At 41.9% G+C, this 25,573-nt stretch overlaps 1 protein-coding gene across 10 annotated transcripts in view; it reads left to right on the plus strand.

Annotated features, from left to right (window-relative positions):
- The first annotated feature begins 1,263 nt into the window (after positions 1–1,263).
- Positions 1,264–25,573, plus strand: part of LOC122551854 (C-X-C chemokine receptor type 2-like) — a 68,842-nt gene continuing 44,532 nt past the window's right edge. For 2 of the 10 annotated variants that reach the window (XR_006312211.1, XR_006312210.1), the window contains exon 1: positions 1,264–1,460. The gene's annotated coding sequence lies outside the window, so the exon portion shown is untranslated. Of the gene's footprint in view, positions 1,461–3,743; positions 4,315–15,793; positions 15,869–19,857; positions 20,129–22,397; positions 22,545–25,573 lie in introns of those variants that run through there. The other 8 variants (XR_006312208.1, XR_006312213.1, XR_006312209.1 and 5 more) reach the window with 8 other exon arrangements.

Consider the following 25,573-nt stretch of genomic DNA (forward strand, 5'->3'; position numbering starts at 1 on the left):
ACCAGGGGCTCTCTCAACAGAGAAGCCCAGTTTGGAGCATCTGCAAGTCCATGGCTTGAGAATAGGACGACTATGTTTGACATTTTAACTTTATTTCCTTATTGTTCTACTTTTAGATTAGATTCCCTACTGTACGGAAGCAAGCCCTTCAACCCAACAAGTCCACATCATTCCTCCTGAGCTGAAAAATGTGTTGCTGGAAAAGCACAGCAGGTCAGGCAGCTTCCAAGGAGCAGGAGAATCGATGTTTCGGGCATAAGCCCTTCTGATTCCTGAAGAAGGGCTTATGCCCAAAACATCGATTCCCCTGCTCCTTGGATGCTGCCTGACCTGCTGCGCTTTTCCAGCAACACATTTTTCAGCTCTGACCTCCAGCATCTGCAGTCCTCACTTTCTCCACATCATCCCTCCAAAGAGCAACCAACCAGGCCCATTCACCTACCCCATATTTACCCCTGACTAATGCATCTCACACGATAGTTAATTTAGCACGGCCAATTCACCTGACCTGCACATCTTTGGATTGTGGGAGGAAGCCCACGCACACAAGGGGAGAATGTGCAAACGCCACACAGACAGTTGCCCGAGGCTGGAATCGAACCCGGGTCCCTGGTACTGTGAGGCAGCAGTGCTAACCACTGAGCACTGCTTTATGGTAAGAACCCCTTACTTTATGGTAAGAAGACTGGAGTGCTGAACCTTTCAACTTATTTCTTTATTTCTCTCTTCCTGTAACTAAGATTTTGTACCTGGGTATTTTGTACCACGTGTAGTGGCATTGTCCACTTTTACATGAGTACATGTGACAATAAAATGTAAATCTAAATTCGGCGTGTCCACAATGAATCTTGCCAATTTTTACAGATGCACCATAGAAAGCATCCTATCCGGATGCATCACAGCATGGTATGGCAACTGCTCTGACCAAGACGACAAAATATTACAGAGTTGTGAACGCAGCCCAGTTCATCTTGCAAACCAATCTTCCTTTCATTGACTCAGCAACATTAGCACCATATTGTTATTTCTCCACAGAGGTTGTGGTGGGGAAACATGTGTTGAGTTGCAGACTGAGAATTTGATGTGTTACTGTTGTTCTGAGGGGAACCAGACAGCCATAGTGTCATTTGGCTGAGTTAGAATCGCCTTTATTTAGAGTTGCTCAGAAGCTATGTGCTTTTTGAATTAATAATGAACACATTACTGACATTTAGAGTTCATGTTATCTGTAACTAACACCAGTCTGTGATGATATAACAGCAGTTAAAGATAAACATTTAGAGCTTCAGGAACATTTCAGTAATGGGTGTGAAAGCATTATCAAGAACATATAGAATTAAGTAATTTAAAAGATAAAATATATTTAATGTGAAATGAGGGGAAACATTGAAGAAGCTGAGTTGTTAAGTGTGTAAATTCTGCAGCAAAAGAACTTTTGGAGATCCTGATATTGGCTATAGGTACGTAACATTTAGTTTATAATAAGCTGTAAGTGTTTAACTCAGTGTGTAAGAACTAGTTTTTTGTCTATAGGAAGTACAGCATTACAAAAACATATTTTGCTTTGAAGTGTCTTTAAAAAAGGGAATGAGTGAGGGAAAAACTGTTGGTCAATTAGCCCAACATCCACTGTAAGAAAAGTATTGGAATCAATTATTAAGAAAGTCACAGCAGCACACTTGGAAAACCATAATCTAGTCAAGCAGCGTCAGCATGGCCTCATGAAAAGGAATCGTGTCTAACTAATTTATTTGGGATTTTCGAGGAAGTCTGAACCAAAGTGGATAGAGGGGAGCCAGTAGATGTGTTGCAGTTGGACTTCCAGAAGGCATTCAACAAGGTACCTCGCAAAAAGTTAAATCATAAGATAAGGGCCCATGGTTTTGCAGGCAGTATATTAGCACGACAGAGAATTGGCTAATAAGCAGGAAACAGTGAGCCGGGATTATCAGTACTTTTTCAGTTGGTAATCCATAGCCAGTAATGTTACATTTAAGTGTTTACAAAAGATATTAATGACTAAGAATCATAGAATCCCTACAGTGTGGAAACAGGCCATTTGGCCTAACAAGTCCACACCGACCCTCCGAAGAGTACCCTACCCAGACCTACTTTCTTACCCTACTACTCTATATTTCCCCGACTAATGCCCTTAACCTATACATCCCGGAACACTATGGGTATTTAGCATGGCCAATTCACCTAGGGGGCAGCACAGTGGCTTAGTGCTTCGCACTCCTGCCTCACAGTGCCAGGGACCTGCATTTGACTCCAGCCTCAGGCAACTGTGTTGACTTTGCATGTTCTCCCTGTATCTGCGTGGGTTTCCTCCGGGTGCTCCAGTTTCCTCCCACAGTCCAAGATGCGCACGTTAGGTGAATTGGCCATGCTAAATTGCCGATACTGTTCAGGGATGCATAGGTTAGGTGCATTAATCAGGGATAAATATAGAGTAATAGGGTAGGGGAATAAGTTTGACTGGCATACTCTTCAGAGGGTCAGTGTGGATTTGTTGGACCGAAGGGCCTGTTTCTACACTGTAGGAATTCAATGGATTCTAACCTGCACACTTTTGGACTGTGGGAGGAAACCAGAGCAAACCTATGCAGCTACAGGGAGAATGTACAAACTCCACACTGACAGTTGCTCGAGGCTGGAATCAAACTTGGGTCCTTGGTGCTATGAGGCAGCAGTGCCAACCACTGAGCCACTGAGCTCAGTGAATGGAGTGTGGCTAAATTTGAGACACTACTTAAATTGGTGGAAAGGTAGATTTTAAGAGAGATACAAATAGTTTATAGACGACAGGTTAAGTAAGTGGGCAAATAGTTGGCAATGGAGTATAATGTGGGAAAATGCAAAGTTGTTCATTTTGGAAGGGAGAACAAATGAATAGAATATTATTTAAATGGAGAAAAACTGCAGAAAGCTGCAAAGCAAAGTACTTGAGCATGAAACACAGAGAGCTAGCACATAGATGCAGCAGGTAATCAGGAAGGCTAATTTAATAGTGGCCCTTATATCAAGGGGGTTGGAGTATAAGAATGAGAAAGACTTACTGCAACTATACAAGGTGTGGAGCTGAAATGCGCATCAGCCATGATTGAATGGCGGAGTGGACTTGATGGGCCGAATGGCCTTACTTCCACTCCTATGTCTTATGGTCTTATGGTCTTATGGTCATCTGGGAATCACAACTGAGAAAACTTGGCCCCCTTCCCTAGATTTATAGAGTTGTACAGTACAGGAAAAGCTCTTCAGCCCATCGAGTCTGCACCAACAGAACTACTACAAAAGCGATGCTAATCCCAATTTCCTGCACTTGTCCTGTGTTCTACGTTCTATGTTGTCCTATCTCGTTGAATGTTATGATATTTCAAGTGCTCATCCAAATATTTTAAAAGGTTTTTAGGGTTTCTGGCGTCCACTACTTTCCCAGGTAGTGCATTTCAGATTCCCACCACCTGCTGTGTGAAAATGTTTAGTCCAAAATTGCCTTTGAATCTCTTGTCCCTTACCCTAAAACTATGCCCTCTCATGATTGACCCCTCGGCCAAGGGGAACAGTTGCTCTTTCTGTTCACCCTGTCCATATCCCTCATAATCTTATACATCTCAATCATGTTGTCCCCTCAGTTTTCCCTGCTCTGAAGAAAATAATCCAAGCCTATTTAGTCTCTCCCGATAGCTCAATTTCTCCATCCCAGGCAACATTCTCATGAACCTCCTCTGTATCCCATCTAGGGTTATCAAGTTCTTCCTGGAGTGAGGTGACCAGACCTGCACACAATACTCCAGCTGCGGTCTGAGCAATATTCTGTAAAACTCCAACATTACCTCCTTGCTCTTATACTCTATGCCATGACTGATGAAAGCATGTGTCCCATATTCTTTCTTAACTACCTCATTCACACGCTCTGCCGACTTCAGGGATCTGTGAATAATTACCTCAAGATCCTTATGTTCCTATAAGCATTACCCAGTGTCCTGTTATTCATTTACTACTCCCTCAACATCTTTCTTCTTCCAAAGTGCACTACATCACACTTATCAGGGTTAAATACCATTTGCCACAGTATGTGTATAACTAACAATGAGGGTTCAAGTCCTGATCCTTACGGCACGCTGCTGGACATCCGCTTCCAGTCACTCAAATAGTCTTCTACCACTACCCCTTGTGTCCTATTATTAAGCCAGTTTCTGATCCATCTCATCAAGTTTCCCTCAAATCTATGTTCTTTAACATTCTCAATCAGTCTCCCATGGGACCTTGCCAAAAGTTTTGCTAAAATCCATATAAACTACATCAACTCAACTTCCCTCATCCACACACTTGATCACATTTTCAAAAAATTCTCACAAATTTGTGCGGCATGACCTCCCTCTGACAAAGCCATGCTGACTATCCCTAATTGACCCATCCGGGCATTAATTGGCTCCTTCAGAATTTTCTCAAGTAGTTTCCCAACCACTGACATGCGACTCACTGGTCTATAATTTCCTATTTCATCTCAACACCTTTCGTCACGAGTGTCGAATCAGCCATGATCCTATTTAATGGCCGAGCAGGCCTGAGGAGCCAAACGGCCTACTCCTGTTCCTATTTCTTATGGTTTTAATACGGTGAACAATGTGAAAGCTTTCTCTGTGGACAAAGCTGAAAGGATTAGTGTGTTACTTTGCCATCTTTGACAAATTTTTGACCAGACCATGGTGGCAGAGGAGAAATCTCATTCTCTAGAAGGGTTTGAAATTCTTAAGCTGGATGTATTACGTAAACTGCTGGTACTTAAATTTGGTGAAGCATCAGGAGTAGATGAGATGCATCCAGGGATATTCAAGGAAGTAAGCATGGAAATTGCAAGGGCACTGGCAATTATCTTTCAGTTTTCCCTTGATCAGAGTTGCTGCTGAGAGACTGGAGATGGCAAACATTATGTGCCTGTGTAAAAATATGTTTTAAAGATTGGCCCAGGAACCAAACGCCAGTCAGTTTAACTCAGTGGTGGGGAAACTTCCAGAAACAATTACTTGGGATAATATTAATCAACACCCAGAAAAATGTTGATTGATTTGGAAGACAGCATGGAATTGTTATGGGGCAATCGTGTCCAACTGACTTGTTGGATTTTTTGAAGAGGTAAAAAGAAGTACTGAAGAATGGAAAGTCATTGATGGGGTGTACATGCCTCCCAAGAAGTGTTTGAGACAGTTCCATACAACAGACTTGTGAGAAAGCTAGAGGTCATGGAATAAAAGGGATTATAGGAATGTGGATCCAAAATTGGCTGAGGGATAGCCAATAAAGAATATTAGTTAATGGGTATTTTTTGGAGGAAAATTTGTACTGAACTTTGCATCTCTATCCTGGCTATGAAAGTGGATAACCTCATATTTTTAAATATTATATCCCATCTGCCACATCCTTGCCCAATCACTAAGCCTATCTAAATCTTTCTGAAAATGTTTTAGGTTTTCCCACAACATACATTATTGCTTAGCTTTGTATCATCTGCACATTTGGAAATATTACAACAGATCCCCAACTGCAAATCAATGATGCATGTTGTGAACAGGTACTGATCTTTGTGGTACCCCATTAGTCTGGTGATGCAGGAATGACCTATTTATTCCAAATTTTTGTTTTCTGTCCATTTGTACATCCTTAATGCATGACAGTACATCATTTCCTATCCCTTTAATGTGCTTTAAATTTTCTATTCAGCCTCCAATGGGGGTATTCATCAAAAACATAGAACACAGAACATTACAGCACAGTACAGGCCCTTCGGCCCTCGATGTTGCGGTGACCTGTGGAACCAATCTGAAGCCCATCCATCCTACACGATTCCATTACCATCCACATGTTTATCCAATGACCATTTAAATGTCCTTAATGTTGGCAAGTCCACTACAGTTGCAGGCAGGGCATTCCACACCCTTACTACATTCTGAGTAAAGAACCTACCTCTGACATCTGTCCAACATCTATCACCTCTCAATTTAAAGCTATGTCCCCTTGTGCTAGCCATCACTATCCAAGGAAAAAGACTCTCACTGTCCACCCTATGTAATCCTCTGATCATCTTGCATGGCTTTATTAAGTTACCGCTTAACCATCTAACAAAAACATCCTCAAGTCCCTCAGCCTTTCCTCATAAGACCTTCCCTGTATACCAGGCAACATCCTAGTGAATCGCCTCTGAACCCTTTCGAGTGCTTCCACGTCCTTCCTATAATGTGGTGACCAGAACTATACGCAGTACCACAAGTGCTGCCGCACCAGAGATTTGTACAGTTGCAAAATGACCTTAGGGCTCCAAAACTCAATCTCTCTACCAATAAAAGCTAACACACCGTATGCCTTCTTAGCAACCCCATCCCTGGCAACTTTCAGGGACCTACGCACATGGACATCGAGATCTCTCTGCTCATCTACACTACCAAGAATCTTGCCATTAGCACAGTACTCAGTATTCCTGTTACTCCTTCCAAAGTAAATCACCTCACACTTTCCCACATGAAACTCCATTTGCCACCTCTCAGCCCAGCTCTGCAGCTGATCTATGTCCCTCTGTGACCAACAACATCCTTCTGCACTGTCCACAACTCCAGTGACTTTAGTGTCACTGGCAAATTTACCAATACATTCTTTGACACCCTCATACAGGTCATTTATAAAAATGACAAACAGCAGTGGCCCCAAAACAGATCCTTGCAGTACACCACTATTAAGTGAACTCCAGGATGAACATTTCCCATCAACCACCACCCTCTGTCCTCTTTCAGCTGGCCAATTTCTGTTCCAAATCGCTAAATCACCCTCAATCCCATGCCTCCATATTCTCTGCAATAGCCTACCATGGGGAACCTTATCAAGCGCCTTACTGAAATCCATATACACCACATCAACTGCTTTAACCTCATCCACCTGTTTGGTCAACCTTCTCAAAGAACTCAATAAGGTTTGTGAGGCATGACCTATCCTTCACAAAACTGTGCTAACTATCCCTAATCAAATTGTTCCTTTCTAGATGATTATAAATTCTATCTTCTAAACTTTTTCAACACTTTACTCACAACAGAAATAAGGCTCACTGGTTTATAATCACCAGGGTTGTCTCTACTCCCCTTCTAGAACAAAGGGACAACATTTGCTATCCTCCAGTCTTCTGGCACTATTCCTGTAGACAATGATGACATAAAGATCAAAGCTAAAAGCTGTGCAATCTCCTCCCTATCCTTCCAGAGAATCCTGGGATAAATCCCATCTGGCCCAGGGGACTTATCTATTTACACAGTTTCCAGAATTGCTAACACGTCCTACTTATGAACCTTAATCCTGTCTAGTCTAATAGCCTGTATCTCAGTATTCTCCTCAACAACATTGTTTTTTTCTAGTGTGAATACTAATGGAAAATATTCATTTAGTGCCATTCCTATCTCTTCGGACTTCACGCACAACTTCCCACTACTGTCCTTGATTGGTCCCAATCTTCCTCTACTTCTTCTTTTACTCCTGACATACCTCCAGAAAGTTTTAGGGTTTTCCTTGATCCTACCTGCCAAAGACTTCTCATGTCCCCTCCTGGCTCTTCTTAGCTCTCTGTTTAGGTTCTTTCTGGCTAACTTGTAACCCTCAAGCACCCTAACTGAGCCTTCACGTTTTATCTTAACATAAGCTTTCTTCTCCCTCTTGACAAGACATTCAACTTCTTTAGTAAACCACGGTTCCCTCGCTCAGCCACTTTCTCCCTGCCTGACAGATACATACTTATCAAGGACACGCAGTAGCTATTTCTTGGACAAGTTCCACATTTCAATTCTATCTATCCCCTGCAGTTTCCTTCCCCACCCTATGCATCCTAAATTTTACCTAATCGCAATGCCTTTCCCGTAGCTGTAACTCTTGCCCTGCGGTATATTTATCCCTTTCCAATAAGAAAGTAAACGTAACCAAATTGTGGTCACTATCACCAAAGTGCTCACTTACCTCCAAATCTAACATCTGGCCGGGTTCATTACTCAGTACCAAATCTAATGTGACCTCGCCCCTTGTTGGCCTGTCTACATACTGTGTCAGGAAACCCTTCTGCACACATTGGACAATAACTGACCCATCTAAAGTACTCAAACAATAGTATTTCCAGTCAATATTTGGAAAGTTAAAGTCCCCCTTAATAACTACCCTGTTACTTTCGCTCCTATGCAGAATCATCTTTGCAATCCTTTTTTCTACATCGCTGGAAATATTTGGAGTCTGATAGAGAACTCCAACAGGGTGACCTCTCCGAACCTCAGCCCAAACTACCTCAGTAGACAAATCCTCAAATGTCCTTTCTGCCACCATCCTTGACTAACAATGCCACACTTTCCCTCTTTTACCACCTTCCCCGATCTTATTGAAACATCGAAACCCCGGAACCTGCAGCAATCATTCCTGCCCCTTCTCTATCCATGTCTCCGAAATGGCCACAATATCAAAGTACCAGGTACCAACCCATGCTGCAAATTCACTCACCTTATTCTGAATTCACCTGGTGTTGCAGTAGACACACTTCAAACCACCTTCTTGCCTGCCAGTACACTCCTGCGACCTTGCAACCTTATTCATTACCTCACTACTCTCAACCTCCTATACATTGAAGCTACAATTCAGGTTCCCATCCCCCTGCTGAATTAGTTTAAACACTCCTGAAGCCTTCTAAAAATCTAAATACATTACATCCAACAGTTCTCCTTTTTCAATTTTATCAGTAACACTTTCAATAGTCACAAACAAGTTAATTAAAAATGGCCTTTTCACAAATCCCTGCTGATTTTGTCCAATCTGATAATTATCATCCAAGTGTCCACTTATCCCATCCTTTATAATAGATTCTGGCATTTTCCAATCTACTCATCTCAGACCAGCAGGGCTGCAGTTCCCCATTAATTCTCTCGCTCCCTTCTTAAATATTGAGGTGGTATTTGCCATCTTCCAATCCACAGGAATTATTCCAGAATCTTTAGAAATTAGGAAGATAATCACCAATACATTGATTATCTGTACAGCCACCTGTGGCATGCAGACTTCAGGTCCTGGGGATTTACCAGACTTCAGTCCCATTAATTTCTCCAGTACAATCTTTTTATTAATACTAAATGTCTGCAACTCCTCATTCTTTTTAGTCAGATCCAGGTATAAAATATTTATCCTTGGTGGTGAGTCTAGAAGTAGGGAAATAAATTAAATTAAGGGATGAAATAAGGAGAAATTTCTTTACTTGGTGTGGTGAAACATTGGGAATTCATGGCAGTGTGTAACAAGGCGCTACAATTGTCATAAATTGATTATGAAAACAAATTGTCAAGAAATATATAAAGCAAATGGTAAGACTTTCTACATGTATATAAAACGAAAACGTAAAAAGGTGGGTGGAACCTTTTAAGGAGACAACTGGGGAATTAATGATGACATATAATTAAAAATCGCTTCAGTCCTCAGGGTAAAGGACACTATAAACATCCCAAAGATCACGGATAAGCAAGGTGCGAATGGGAGACTAGATCTTGACAGTCTCTATCACTAGGGATAAAGTATTTGATAAATTAATGTAACTGAAGGAAGACAAATCGCCTAATGGCCTGCACCTGAGGTTTTAGAGGAAGTGGCTGTCAAGATTGTGGAAGTATTTGTCTGAGTATTCCGGAACTTAATGGATTCCAGGAGAATTCCAGCAAATTTGAAAACCCGCTAATGTGACATCCTTTCATCATAGTGTAGAACATAGAACAGTACAGGACAGGAATAGGCTATTCAGCCCATCATGTTTGTGCTGATCTTGATGCCATTCTAAACTAATCCCATCTGCCTGTACTTGTTCCCTATCTCTCTATTCCCTGCTTGTTCAAGTGTCTGTCTATATGCCTCTTAAACGTTGCTAATGTTTCTGCTTCTACTGTCTGCTGTGGCAGTGCCTTCCAAGCATCTACCACCGACTGTGCAAAAATACATGCCTGCCACATCTCCTTGAAATGTTTCCCCTCTCACCTTAAACTTAATACATTTAAATAAGATCATAAGAAATAGGAACAGGAGGAAAAGTAGGCCATTTGGGCTGCTTGAGCCTACTCTGCCATTTAATAGGATCACAGCTGATCATTCACTTCCCTGCCCTTTCCCCATGACCCTTGATTCCCTTTAAATATCCACAAGGAATCTGCCACCACAGCTTTCTGCAGCAACGATGGGGTGACTCTTATCAAAGATAAAGAAGCCATCAAGCAACATTGGGGGGAGCATTTCAAAGACATTCTGAATCAGAACTCTGTAATTGATCCGAGTGTCCTTCAACACATCCTACTACCTGCCATGAGCTCAGTGTTATGAAGATGTGGGTGTACGTTTAAGAGAGTGAAGGACTTGGAAAGTACACAAGAGTGCTGGAGAATTTACAAAGTAACATTGGATTCAGAACAAACAGCACTCGCTGAGTTGCTATGAGATAAAAATGCAAATTCGAATTCGGCCAATCAGTTTAAATTATACCCCCCAAAAAATCAAACTCCAATCCAGTTTGAATTGAGTATATTGACAATCTTAAAAGCCAATGACACGGACTCAGCAAGATGGCTGCGATTCTGTAGAACTGCTGTGGACAGCTCTGCCTAACAGCCAAGGCATACCGGTGATTATTGCCATCCCTGGCCAATTTATATGGTGGAATTATTAGTTTAAAACCTTACAGAACACATATTTGTTAATATTCTGGAGTGGGAAGGATGCCAAAGGGAAAAGGAGCAAGCAAACAGCAGCAGGGAGGACACTCCCCTGCAGCACCTACTATACCAGAGACTGCAGGAGCAGCAGCCTCTCCTGACCCCCACCAGGGGAACTGACAGACTCACAGGAATTGGCTGTGGCGACGGAGAGACTTACCTTGAAAGTTGGGGCTGCGATTGAGGACATCCGTGGGGAGATTCGGGCCCAGGTCCAACCTATCGCATCCATGCTGCAGAAGCATGAATAGGAGATCCAGGGCCTCGGGGAGTGCCTGGAGGAGGTGGAGTTGAACTAAGGCCTCGGAAGCTGCAATGGAGTTCTCTCATCCAGTCGGATCCAGGTGCTGGAGCGAGAGGTGCGGGCCTTGCAAAACCATATCGACGGCCTGGAGGATAAATCTCCGAATTGTTGGGCTCCCTGAAGGTGAGGAAGGTGAGCAGCCAGTCAGCTTCTTTGAAAACTGGCTGCCGAAGTTTTTGGGCCATCACATGGAGTCCAGCAGGCTGCAGATTGAAAAGGCTTATCGGGTTACAGTGCACAGGTCAGGGCCGGTGCAGCATCCCCGCCCGGTCCTAGTGCACTTCCACTCATATAAGGACAAGCAAAAAGTCATAAAAGCTTCCAGATCCCTGGGAAAAGATCCGCAGGCACTGCTGTACAAGGGGTCAAAAATCATGTTTTTCCAGGATTACTCTGTAGCTTTCATTCGAAAGAGGAATTCCTTCGATGAAGTTAAAAAGAGGCCGAGGAACCTGGGCATCCAGTACTCCATGAGATACCCCGCAGTGCTTCGTTTCAGCCACGAGGACTCAGTTTATACATTTGATTCAGCGGATAAAACTAAAAACTTTGTGGACACTTTAAAATAGACGGATTGGCCTGAAGAATACGGTTAATGTTTGTTCTCTTTTCTACCTTTCCCCATGTTTTCTCTTCCTTTTTTTAATTCCTTTCTTTCTCCCTAATAATTTCCTTTTTGGAAACGGGGGAAAAGACCTTGGAATAAGTTGTTCCTTTTTTTTAATAACTGGATTTTCTGATGGGAAACTTTGTGGATGTTCTTTGTTGTCTCTTCCCCTTTTTTTCGTTTGTTCTGTTTCTCATTTAGTCACAAGTCGGGGTGACATGAAGCCAGGGATGGGTGGAGTGCTCATCCTGACTTTGTCTTTTTTCTGTTGATTTAAGGATCATCTCTTTGTTTTTTTTTCTGGCCTAAGGCTGGGGCACATTCCAAGTTTGAAGGAACTGTGAAGGAGGGGATGCGTAGGGTGAGTGCCCCCTATGGGCAGGGGGAAGAGTCTTCCATTCAAGGTTTTACAGTTGGTTTTCTTTGTAGTTTTTGGTAGTAATAGTTGTTTATAGTTATGATAGAGTAGTTTTTGTATATATAGTTTTTCGATTCTATGAGTATTTATTTACTGATGCTTGGTGCTTTGTAAGGGGTGTTCTCCCTCCGAGCGGTTCAAGGATGTCTGAAAGGGGATATGGCTAAGTGTCTTATTAAATGGTGCACCTGGAACATTAAGGGAAGAAAATGTGCTTCCTAGCTTTAAGAGGGAAAGGGTTGATATCGCTTTGTTGCAGGAAACCCATCTTGATGATGAGGAACACCTGAAATTACAACAGGGGGGTTATGACCGGGTATTCTTTTCATCCTTTACTACTAAAAGTAGGGGAGTGGGTCTCCAACTATTTCTTCACAGGCCAAACAGGTGATTGACTTATGCGAGGAGATGGGGCTGGTGGATATTTGGAGAAGTCTTCACCCTACCGGTAGGGACTTCACCTTTTTTTCAAACCCACATAAATGTCACATGAAGATTGACCACTTTCTGGCTCCCTCGGCCCTTCTGGATTTGATTATGGGTTGTAAAATTGGGAATATAGCTATCTCTGATCACGCGGCAGTATATTTAGAACATAGAACATAGAAAAATACAGCGCAGTACAGGCCCTTTGGCCCTCGATGTTGCGCCGATCCAAGCCCACCTAACCTACACTAGCCCACTATCCTCCATATGCCTATCCAATGCCCGTTTAAATGCCCATAAAGAGGGAGAGTCCACCACTGCTACTGGCAGGGCATTCCATATCTGGAACCTCCAATAGTCCTACAAACCTCTGACAACATTGTCCTATTCCAATTCTGGCCTTTGTAAAATTAGTTCACAGGATGTGGGCATCACTGGCCAGGCCAGCATTCATTACCCATCCCAAATTCTCTGGAAGGTAGTTAAGAGCCAGTGTCTTTGCTGTGGGTTTGGAGTCACATGTAGACCAAACCAGGCAAGGATGGCAGTTACCTTCCCTAAAAGACATTAGTGAATCATATGGGTTTTTCCATCAAACAGTAATGGATTCAAGGTAATCCCTAGACTTTTATTTCCAGATTTTTTTCAACAAATTCAAATTCCATCATCTGCAATGGTGGGATCCAAACCCAGGTCCCCAGAACATTATCTGTGTCTCCAGATTATTAGTCGAGTGATAATACCATTAGGCAATCTTGTGCATCCCTTACTTCCTCTACCCTGTCATTAATAACTTTGTCTTTAATGATCTGGGCTCCAACTCTGGAACAATGAATTTAGAAGGAATGGGCAATTCGACCCTCAATCCTGCACCACCATTCACTGAGGTCATTGCAATCTGACTGTAGTCTCAACTTCATTTTCCTGTCTGCTTCCCGTATGTTTTGACTCCAAACGTTGGAATTTCCTCACTAGACCTTTATGTCACCCTACCTCCTTCAGGAAGCTCATGAAAATGTACCCATTTATCTGAACATTTGGCCAAATGTCCTCATGTCCTCTGCTTTGGCCGTGTGCTGACCCTTGTCCTGTGAAGTGCTTTGGAACTTTTTACAATGTGCTATATGAACACAAGTTATTGTTGTAGGCAATAGATCAATTGTGTTGCAAATATTAATCATTCATTACAGGTGGCAGTCATGTGGTGAAAACTATTCTCTGAAACCAACAAAAACTGCAGAGAACAAAAATAGCTGACTGGTGAAAAACACTTCCCTTATTGATTTCCTTGGCACGTGTTATAATCACCAAGTATGTCTCAATTCAAATAACTTGAGGTAATGTTGCCATTGAAGGGGAATCTGAAATAATAATAATAGAAAATATTTAAATTACACATGAATATGTGAGTGTCTCAATGTTCTGCAATCTCCTCCCTGGCTTCCCAGAGAATCCAAGGAATAATCCCATCCAGCCCAGGGGTCTTATCTGTTTCAGATCTTTCAAAATTGCTAAAACCTCCTCTTTGTCAACCTCAATTCCATCTAATCTAATAGCCTGTATCTTTTGACAACAATGTCCTGTTCCTGATTGAATACTGACGAAAAGTATTCATTCAGTGTCTCCCCAATCTCTTCAGCCTCCACACGCAACTTCCCACTACTATCCTTGACTGGACCTATTCCTACCCTAGTCACTTGGAGGTTAAGGCCAAGAGTGAAGAGCTAGGTTTGCGGCACTGGCGTTTGCACCCTTTTCTCCTTAAGGACTCCAAATTTGTGGAATACATTTTGAAAGATTTTCAGGAATTCTTGACTATCAACTCAGGCACAGCTAGTAGTCCATCTATGCTATGGGAGACTGCTAAGGCCTTTGCTAGGGGATTAGCTATTTCCTATTCGGCGAGCTAGAAACGACAGAAGGAGGAACAGCAGAGTCTACTTGAGAAGTGGTTGAAAGCCCCCATTTTGCGTGGCCTTCGGTGACTAAGCTACAGCGGATCATGGCCCTCCGGGCTGCCTTGAATTCAATACTGACAGAAAACGCAAAGAAAGAACTTGTTTTTGCAAGACAAAGGCTGTTCGAATATGGGGATAGGCCAGGGAAGTATTTAGCCGACCTGACTAGGAAAAAGCGTGCTCCCCAATCCATTACTGCCATCAGAGACAGCGCCGGGGTCCTTACATACGATGCTAAAAAGATTAATGAGGTTTTTTGAAGCTTTTACTCTGAATTGTATCAGTCTGAAGGTTGCGAAGACAGGAGGGCTAAAATGGAGACCTTTTTTAAGAACCTGACCTCCCAGGGGTAACCTTGGAACAGGCCTCTCTCCTTAATGCCCCCTTGACCGTTCAGGAAATAGAGGAGGCAGCTAGGCAACTTCAGAGTGGGAAAGCGCCTGGCCCTGATGATCTTCCGGGTGAGTTTTATAAGGAGTTTATAGGGACTCTGTCAGGGTCGATGTTGGAGATGTACAATCACTCCTGTATGCACGAATGCCTACCACCATCTTTGAGAGAAGCTAATATTTCCTTAATTCTTAAGAAGGGAAGGTTCCTGAGGATTGTGCCTCATACAGGCCCATTTCTCTATTAAATTCAAATTTGAAGATTCTGTCCAAGATCCTGGTGCTGAGATTGGAAAGGGTGTTACCCCATATTATTAAAGAGGACCAGACAGGCTTTATAAGGGGCTGTATGTTCTATAATATTATTAGAAGGTTGCTGAATATGGTCCAAGTTTGTCAGCAATAATTGATTCGGGGGTTGGTGATTTCCTTAGATGCAAAGAAAGCATTTGACCGAGTGGAATGGCCGTGTCTTTTTTAAATATGGTGCACCACACAACAGACATTTTTATAAGACGTGGCAGCCCTATTTGAGTTATTTGGATATAGTTTTGTCAGTTATCTTAACTAGGGCTTTTCTTTAACCAGGATGTTAGATTTGTCAAGCCCTGGGCCCTGGAAGGGGTCTCCTGAGTTAATACGGGTATATATACAATCCTTTGTTTGGGAGCTTTGTGCCGAGCATAGCAGTTCTATATTTTGTGGGGTTTTTTTGGTTTTTTTTTGCTTTTCTTTTTTTGGTGTTGTTTTGCACAGTATTAGGGTTTGTTTTGTATTATAGGATAGGTTAATAGTAGACAGTAGTTGTATTATAATTTCTGTTTTTTCTTTTTATTATACTGATATTTGTTATTGATTGTATTTTTCAATAATTTTATATGTTTGTAAAGTTAAACAAAATTTGCTAATAAATATATTTACAAAAAAAAAGGCAACAACCTGATGCTTTGGGAGTATAAGACTGGGGAAAATTGAACAGTTGAGAGGAGAACTGCCAACCCAGCATGTATACAGACTGCTTGAAAATAGCTCTCTTAAAAGTACCTTTTTGATCAGTAATCTGTGATGCAGAAATTCCTAAGAAGAAGAAAGGGAGACATAGGAAGATCCGAATTGAAGCTCAAAAGCTGCCTGGTTTTGAGATAAGTAATGTGGTTTTGCAAATCTTAATTAGGAGATTAATCGGACTAGTATTATAGAAGGGAAGGTAAAAGATAAGTTAGAGGAAGAAATCATAAATACTAGTTCGTTAATTATTCTCTGTTATACTTTAAGAAACAAAGTTGTTAATTTTTACTTTAAATAGTCCTTGGCCACTCAATGTTTTACAAATTACTGCATGGGATAAATCTTTTCTGTGTTGCTGGTTTTAAATTAAGCAGCAAGGTTTACCCCATGTCGTAACAGTTTGGGGGCTCGGGTCTGTGATTTGAACTGGTCTGGACAGATTTGAATAGATTCGGGGATACAAAACTTCCCAGCATTTAAATACTTGCAGGTTAGCGTCCTAGATATTTAAATAAATTTAGGTGAGACAATTTGTTTAATTTTGGTGACATGTGCTTGATTAAATTAAATGTGAGAGAAATGGCTCTTAAAATTGCTAAAGAAGTTCTAGGATCTGAAGATGATTCTCAGATTTGCCAAGAAAGTTTATAAGGAAAGAAAAACGCCAATGCTTTTAGAATTAGCAAAGAAGTTAGATTTGGGTTTAACCAAGGACAAAGTAAAGCTGAAATGGTAAGGGAATTACCCAAACACTTAGGTGTGTCAGAGAAACAGACAAGTGCAGTTGAGGTGGAAAACCTAAATTACAATTCAGGAAAATGTAGTTATAAGATAAACAAAGAGAGAGAGAGAGAGAGGAAGGAGAGAGGGAGAGAGAAAGAGAGAGAGAAGAAAGAGAAGAGAGGAAAGAGAGAAAGAAGGATTTTGGTTGAGCAAAGAGAAAGAGAAGAAAGTGAGAGAGAAAGAGAGAGAGAGAGATTCTGAACTTGAGAAGTTACGACTTAGCCAGCAAAGTCAAATTAAAAAGATGGAGATTAAAGAGAAGGTAGTGATATATATAAATATGCCAAAACTCTGCCACATTTTGATGAGAAAGATGTTGAAGCCTTCTTTATTTCATTTGAAAAATTGGTTAGGCTGATGGAGTGGTCTGAGGATTTATGGGTAATGCTAGTTCAGACTAAACTGGTAGACAGAGGTAACTAGTGAGGTATTTGCCGCACTGTCAGATGATGTATCAAGAGAGTATGACAAGGTTGAACAGGCTGTTTTAAGTGCTTATGAATTGGTACCAGAAGCATATAGACAGTGGTTCAGAAACACAAAGAAGGAACCAGGTCAGACTGATGTTGAGTTTGAAAGATTTAATCATAGTCATTTTGATCGATGGGTGCATGCTTTGAAAATAGATCGGACCTTTGAGAGTCTAAGAGAGATTATTCTGCTGGAGGAGTTTAAAAACTCACTTCCAGAGAAGGTAAGAATTCATGTGGAGGAACAGAAAGTTCAGGAAGTGAGAAGGGCAGCAGAATTAGCAGATGAGTCCATGTTGGTGCATAAGACAAGCTTCCGGCCAGAATTTCGTCCTGGGAGAGATAGAAAGTGGGAGAAAGGGAGATCCTACACTACGAAACCCAGAGTAGATAGCACTGGTAAGAATTTACCACAGGATAAAAATGAAGCCCAAGAGGGTGGAAAGGAGGTGAAAGGCCTCAGGTGTTTCCACTGTGGTAAAATGGGACACGTAAAGACACGGTGCTGGTCGTTAAAGAAAGGCATTGTGGGAAAAGATGTGGTAAAGAAGCTAAGCCAGTGGCATTAGTGAAGGTAGTAAAAGAGACCCAAGGAGAGCTGAGGAGCTGCAGGACAGTGTAGAGCCGAGGCAGGGGCTGGGTATGGAGTTAGTACCTGATCTCTACAAAGAAATAGCCTCTGTGGGTAAAGTTTACTCAGAAAGAAAGGGGGACAAGAACAAGAAGTTATAGTTTGAGAGATACAGAATCTAACTAATCACAGCTAGTAAGCGAATATGCACGCTTTCTGATCCGTTACCCAAGAGTGTGGTAATTTGTGGGATAGATGAACAGAAATTTAGCATTCTCCTGTGTAAGATCAGGTTGGAGTGCCAACTTAAGACTGGGGAAGTTACCGTGGGAGTGATTGACAGAGCGTCAGTTCCAGGAATTCAGTTTGTTCTTGGGAATGATTTGGCAGGATCCAAGGTGGGAGTGACATCCGTTGTTGTGGAGAAGCCCAAGGAAAACCAAGAATCTGAGGAGTTAAAACAGAAATATCCTGGTATTTTCCCAGACTGTGTGGTAACCAGATCCCACTCTCATAAGTCACAGCACAAAGCGAAAACTAAAGCGAAAGATGAAGGAGTTGAGGTTCAGGTAGTGGACACCCTGTTTGATGTAATGGTGCAGGAAAAACCTGAACAGATAGAAGTTCAGACAGAAGTGTTTAGTCCTGAAAAGCTAAGAGACTTGCAACAACAAGACAAAATGATAAAAGATATATATGTGGATGCGTACTCCGAAAAGGAGGCAGACAATATTCCGGAGGGTTATATCTGAAAGGTAGAGGCCACGGCAGGTTAGTGCAGAGGAGAAATGGGCTGAAGTGGACCTGATTGTGTTGTCGGTAGCATACAGACAGGAAGTGTTACAGGTAGCACATGAACTACTTGTAGGAGGTCACCTAGGGGTATGAAAGACTCAGGCTAAGGTACAAAAACATTTTTATTGGCCTGGAATGCACAAGGATGTGGTTAACTTTTGCCATACGTGTCATACATGCCAAATGGTAGGTTACCCACAGGCGATAATAAAACCAGCCCCTTCCCACATTTGAAGAACGTTTCACACGGGTTATAATTGATTGTGTAGGTCCCCTCCCGGGAACTAAAAGTGGGAACCTGTACTTGTTAAACTTAATGGATGTGTCTACCAGATATCCAGAGGCAATTACATTACGGAGTATCAAGGCAAAAAGGGTAGTAGAGGAGTTAGTAGCTTTCTTCACAGAGTATGGGTTAACCAGAGAGATTCAGTCAGACCAAGGGTCATATTTTACTGATAGGCTGTTTAAGGAGGTTATGGATAGTTTAGGTATGAAGCACTTTAATCCCAGTGCGTATCATCCTGAATCCCAGGGAGCTTTAGAAAGGTGGCATCAGACCTTGAATACCATGTTGAGAGCATATTGTCAGGATTACCCAAATGATTGGGGTAAAGGTATCCCATTCGTATTGTTGGCTATTGGAGATGCCCCAAAAGAATCTACTCAGTTTACTCCCTTGAGTTAACATTCAGTCATGATGTGAGAGGCCCTTTGAAATTAATTAAAGAAAAATTGGCAGGACCAAAGTCGGAGACCTCACGCTTAGATTATGTAATGGAGGTGAGGGGGAGACTAAATCGAGTAGGTGAGTTAGCTAAACAGCTACTAAAGAGGGCACAGTGTAGAATGAAGCAGGTGGCAGATAAAAGCTCTGAGACTTGGACATTTTCCCAAGGGAATGATGTGTTGGTAATGTTACCAGTGACAGGAGATCCCATCAAAGCCAGGTTTAGTGCTCCCTATCAAATTGAGAAAAAATTGAGGCAGGTAAATTATTTAGTAAAGATAGAAAAAAAAGGTATTGGGTATGTCATGTGAACATGTTGAAACTGTATTACACTAGAGAGAAAGAGCTGGAGAAACAGGTGTTAGTTACTGCCCCGCAGAGTGAGGAATCAAATCCAGATGATGTGGATTTTGATGTGCCTCAAAATAGATTAAACAATGAAGACGTCGTTGAGGAGTGGGATAGATTAGTAAGTTATCTGTCTCAGGAAAATAGAACAGAGTTGAAAGATTTATTATGGTAGTACAAGGACATATGTAAGAATCAGATAGGGAGGACTAATGCTATTGTACATGAAGTAGACATACGGAATACTGCTCCAATAAAACAACATTCCTATCGACTTAATCCTTCCAAAGCCAGACAGGTCCAGATGGAGGTGGAGGCCATGATTGATGAGAACATCATCGAACCGAGCCAGAGCGAGTGGAGTTCGTCGATCATCTTAGTTTCCAAACCGGACGGGACTCAACGATTCTGCGTGGATTATAAGCAAATCAACGGTGTTACAAAATCAGACTCATATCTAAATTCTAGATTAGAGGACCGTATCGAGAAAGTTAGACAAACCAGTTACATCACCAAGTTGGACTTAATGCATGGTTACTGGCAGGTACCTTTATCAGAGTTGGCGAAAGTAATTTCTGCATTTGTAACCCCAAATGGGCTATATTCATTTAAAGTAATGCCCTTTGGAATGAAGACGCACCCGTCACATTCCAAAGACTCATGAACAGAGTTGAGGCTGGGTTAACAAACTGTGCACTCTATTTGGACAATGTAATGATCTTTAGTAAGTCCTGGAAACATCACATGGTACAGTTAGCAGAGCTCTTTGGGCGATTATGAGAAGCAAAATGGGTGTTAAACGTAAATAAAACAGAATTCGCTAAAGCACAGGTGATGTTGTTGGGACACAATATCGGCCATGGAAAGTTGACCCCATGGAAAGCAAAGATGAAGGCCAGCGAGCAATTTCCATGACAACCTCGAAGAAAGAGGTGCTTTAATTCTTAGGACTGAGCGGATTCTATCGAAAGTTTGTTCTAACCGATTGGTGAAGAAGAACACAAAGTTTTGGTTGACAGAGCTATCCCAGGAGAAAGTGAGGACTGCAGATGCTGGAGATCAGAGCTGAAAATGTGTTGCTGGAAAAGTGCCTCATTTTCAGAGCCATCCCAGGAGGCATTCGACCATTTGAAATCAATATTCACCACAGAACATAGAACAATACAGCGCAGAACATGCCCTTCGGCCCTCAATGTTACACCGACCTATGAACTAATCTAAACTCATCCCCCTATACTATCCCATCATCATCCATGTGCTTATCCAAGGATTGTTTAAATCTCCCTAATGTGGTTGAGTTAACTATATTGGCAGGCAGGGCATTCCACGCCCTTACCACTCTCTGAGTAAAGAACCTGCCTCTGACATCTGTCTTAAATCTATCATCCCTCAATTTGTAGTGATGGCCCCTTGTACAAGGTGACATTATCATCCTAGGAAAAAGACTCTCACTGTTTACCCTATCTAATGCTCTGATCATCTTGTATGCCTCTATCAAATCCCCTCTTAGCCTTCTTCTTCCCAATGAGAACAGACCCATGTCTCTGAGCCTTTCCTCATAAGACTTTCCCTCCAGACCAGGCAACATCCTGGTAAATCTCCTCTGCACTTTTTCCAATGCTCCCACATCATTCCTGTAATGGGATGACCAGAACTGTACACAATATTCCAAGTGTGGCCGCACTAGCGCTTTGTATAGTTACAGCATGACATTACAGCTCTGGAACTCAATCCCTCGACCAATAAAACCTAACAGCACTATTAACCTGGGTGGCAACTTTTAGGGATCTATTTACATGGACTCCAAGATCCCTCTGCACATCCACACTACCAAGAATATTTCTATTGACCCAGTTTCTGCCTTCCTTTTATTCTTCCCAAAGTGAATCACCTCACATTTAGATGCATTGAACTCCATTTGCCACCTCTCAGCCCAATTCTGCAGTTTATCCTGTAACATTCTTCCACACTGTCCACCATTCCATGAACATTAGTGTGAACTGCAAAATTACTAATCCATCCACCTATGCCTATGTCTAAGTCATTCATAAAAATGACAAACAGCAGTGATCCCAAAACAGATCCTTGTAGTATATCACTAGTAACCGGACTCCAGGCTGAATATTTTTCATCAACCACCACTCGCTGCCTTCTTTCAGAAAGCTAATTTCTAATCCAAACTGCTAAATTACCCTTAATCTCATGTCTCTGCATTTTCTCCAACAGCCTACCATGTGGAACCTTATTAAAGGTCTTACATCAACTGCCCTACCCTCATCCACATGCTTGGTCACCTTCTCAAAGAACTCAATGAAGTTTGTGAGACATGACCCGCCTTTGACAAAACCATGTTGACTATTTCCAATAAAATTGTTGCCTGCTAGATGATTATAAATCCCATCTCTTATAATTCTTTTCAAAACTTTTTCCTACAACAGACATAAGGCTCACTGGCCTATAATTACCTGGGTCATCTCTACTGCCCTTCTTAAACAAGGGCACAATGTTTGCAATCCTCCAGTCCTCTGGTACTAAACCTGTAGACAATGACGACTCAAAGATCAAGGCCAAAGCCTCCGCTATCTCCTCCCTAGTTTCCCAAAGAATCCTCGGATAAATCCCATCTGACCCAGGGGACTCGTCAATTTTCACTCCTTCTAGAATTGATAACACCTCTCCCTTACTAACCTTGATCATTTCTAGTCTAATATCTCGTATCTCATTCTTCTCCTCTACAATACTATCCTTTTCCTGAGTGAAAACCATTGAGAAATATTCGTTTAGCACCAAACGGGTTTTAGCTACACCAAAGTTTTCAAAACCTTTTAAAGTCGCCATCGATGCTAGTGCCATTGGAGTTGGAGCTGTACTCCTGCAGGGAGACGAGGGATTGAACTGCCAGGTGGTGACTTTTCCAAGAAGATCAACATCCCCCAGAGGAAATACTCCACAATCGAAAAGGAAACTATTACGTTTGGTACTGGCCTTACAGCAGTTTAATGTGTATGTCACTAACAATGTGTCGGAGATAGTTGCGAACGCAGATCACAATCTGCTTACATTCTTCAAATGTTTTAAAGACAAGATTATGAGACTATTTCTTTGGAGTCTTATGTTACAGCCTTTTAATTTAAATATCGTACATGTTGCAGGTCGGAAGAATGTTATCGCAGATGTGTTATCGCGGATTTAACTGATAAGAGTTTAGATGAGATTTGTCTTTATTTAATGATATATGTACAGGTATATGGAAAAGTTAAGGTGAACTTATATTAAAGTTATATGTATGTTAGAACAAAGAACAAAGAACAAAGAACAAAGAAAATTTACAACCCAGGAACAGGCTCTTTGGCCCTCCAATCTGAGCAAATCCAAATCTACTGTCTAAACCTGTCACCCAATTCCTAAGCATCTGTATCTCTCTGCTCCCCACTTACTCATGCATCTGTCCAGATGCATCTTAACTGAATCTACCGTGCCTGCCTCTACCACCTCTGCTGGCAATGCGTTCCAGACATCACGACCCTCTATGTAAAGTACTTGCTGCGAGTATCCCCCTTAAACTTTTCACCTCTCACCTTGAAAGTGTGACCCCTCCTTATTGAATCCTTCACCCTGGGAAAAGCTTATCTCTATCCACTCTGTCTATACTCTTAATGATGTTGTAAACCTCAATCAGGTCCCTCCTCAATCTCCTTTTTTTAATGAAAACAAACCTTACGCACTCAACCTCTCTTCATAGCTAGCACCTTCCATACCAGGCAACATCTTCATAAACCTTCTCTGCACCCTCTCCAAAGCGTCCACATCCTTTTGGTAATGTGGCGACCGGAACTGTACACAGTGTTCTAAATGCAGCCGAACTAATGTCTTGTACAATGTTAACATGACTTGCCAGCTCTTTTACTCAATACCCCTTCCGATGAAGCCAAGCATACTATATACCTTCTTGACCACTCTATCCACCTGTGCAGCAACCTTCAGGGTACAATGGACCTGCACTCCCAGATCTCTCTGCCCATCAACCTTTCCCAAGGCTCTTCCTTTTACAATATAATTCGCTCTAGAATTAGACTTCCCAAAATGCATCACCTCACAGTTGTCTGGATTGAACTCCATCTGCCACTTTTCCGCCCAACTCTCCAGTCTATCTATATCCTCCTGTATTCTCTGACAGTCCCTTATGCTTTCTGCTACTCCACCAATCTTTGTGTCATCTGCAAACTTGCCCTCTTTCAGATCATTTATGTATATTACAAACAACAGTGGCCCCAGCACTGACCCCTGTGGAACACCACTGGTCACCTTTCTCCATTTTGAGAAACTCCCTTCAACTACTACTCTCTGTTTCCTGTTGTTCAACCAGTTCTTTATCCACCTGCTAGAACACCCTGCACACCATGTGACTTCACTTGCTCTATTAGTTTACCATGGGAACCTTATCAAATGTCTTACTAAAGTACATGCATATGACATCAACAGCCCTTCCTTCATCTATCAACTTGGTCACTTCCTCAAAGAACTCTATCAAATTGGTAAGGCACGATCTCCCCCTCACAAAACCATGTTGCCAATCACTGATAAGCCCATTCTTTTCTAAATATAAATAGATCCTATCCCTCAGTATCTTCTCCAGCAACTTTCCCACCACTGACGTCAGGTTCACTAGTCTGTAGTTACCCGGAATATCCCTACTACCCTTCTTGTACAGGGGGACAACATGAGCAACCCTCCAGTTCTCCAGCACCTCACGTGTATTTAAGGATGCCACAAAGATATCTGTCAGAGCCCCAGCTATTTCCTCTCTCGCCTCCCTCAGCAACCTGGGATAGATCCCATCTGGTCCTGGGGATTTGTCCACCTTAATAACCTCTAGCCTACCCAACGCATCTTCCCTACGTATGCCAACGTGATCCAGACTAATCAAACTTCTATCTCTAATCTCAACATTCATCATGTTCCTCTCCTCAGAGAACACTGATGCAAAGTAATCATTCAGAAGCTCACCCATTCTGTCAGGTTCGACGCACAGCCTTCCTTCGTTATCCTTTAGTGGACCAATCCTTTCTTTTGTTACCCTCTTGCTTCTTATATAAAAATAAAATGCTTTGGGATTCTCCTTAATTCTGCTCGCTAAAGCTATTTCATGACCCCTTTTAGCCCGCTTGAATCCCCTCATTAGGGAAATATGTTTTAAAAGTAGAGAAAAAAATGAAGCCATCTTTTTGTTATGATGGTTCATTTTTTCTTAAAGGGGGAGGTGTTACGAAGATGTGGGTGTACTTTTAAGAGAATGAAGGACATGGCAAGTACACCGAGCGCTGGAGAATTTACAAAGTACCATTGGATTCAGAACAAACAGCATTTGTTGAGTTGCTATGAGACAAAAACACAAATTCGAATTCAGCCAATCAGTTTAAATTATACCCCGAAAAATATCAAACTCCAATCCAGTTTGAATTGAGTATATTGACAATCTTAAAAGCCAATGACACACTCTGACGCTTTGGGGATATAAGACTGGGGAAAATTGAACAGTTGACATGTACACAGACTGCTTTAAAAATAGCTATCTTAAAAGATAAATTAAGCAGAAAATGAAACCAGATGAGACCAACACCCCACGATTCTACGGACTACCAAAAATCCATAAACCAGGAGCCCCCCTCAGACCCATAGTCTCACTACCTGGAACACCAACTTACAGACTGGCCAAAGAACTACACGCAAGACTGAAATACCTAGAAGAGGAGTCACAGCACTCCATCCACTCCACCCAGGAATTCCTAAAAATCATCAAAAACACCAAAACAGAGGAAGACGAAACAATGATCTCATTTGATTAACAGCACTGTTCACCTCCATCAACATCGACCTGGCAAAGGAAACACTTACCATACTTTTAGAAGAGACCATCACACACACCCCAACTACCATCAATCACATTACCAACAAAAACATCATGAAGCTAGTAGACCTGTGCCTCACCACCCACTTCACCTTCAA

Source organism: Chiloscyllium plagiosum, chromosome 7 (genome assembly GCF_004010195.1).
Source record: "Chiloscyllium plagiosum isolate BGI_BamShark_2017 chromosome 7, ASM401019v2, whole genome shotgun sequence".
Taxonomy (NCBI): domain Eukaryota; kingdom Metazoa; phylum Chordata; class Chondrichthyes; order Orectolobiformes; family Hemiscylliidae; genus Chiloscyllium; species Chiloscyllium plagiosum.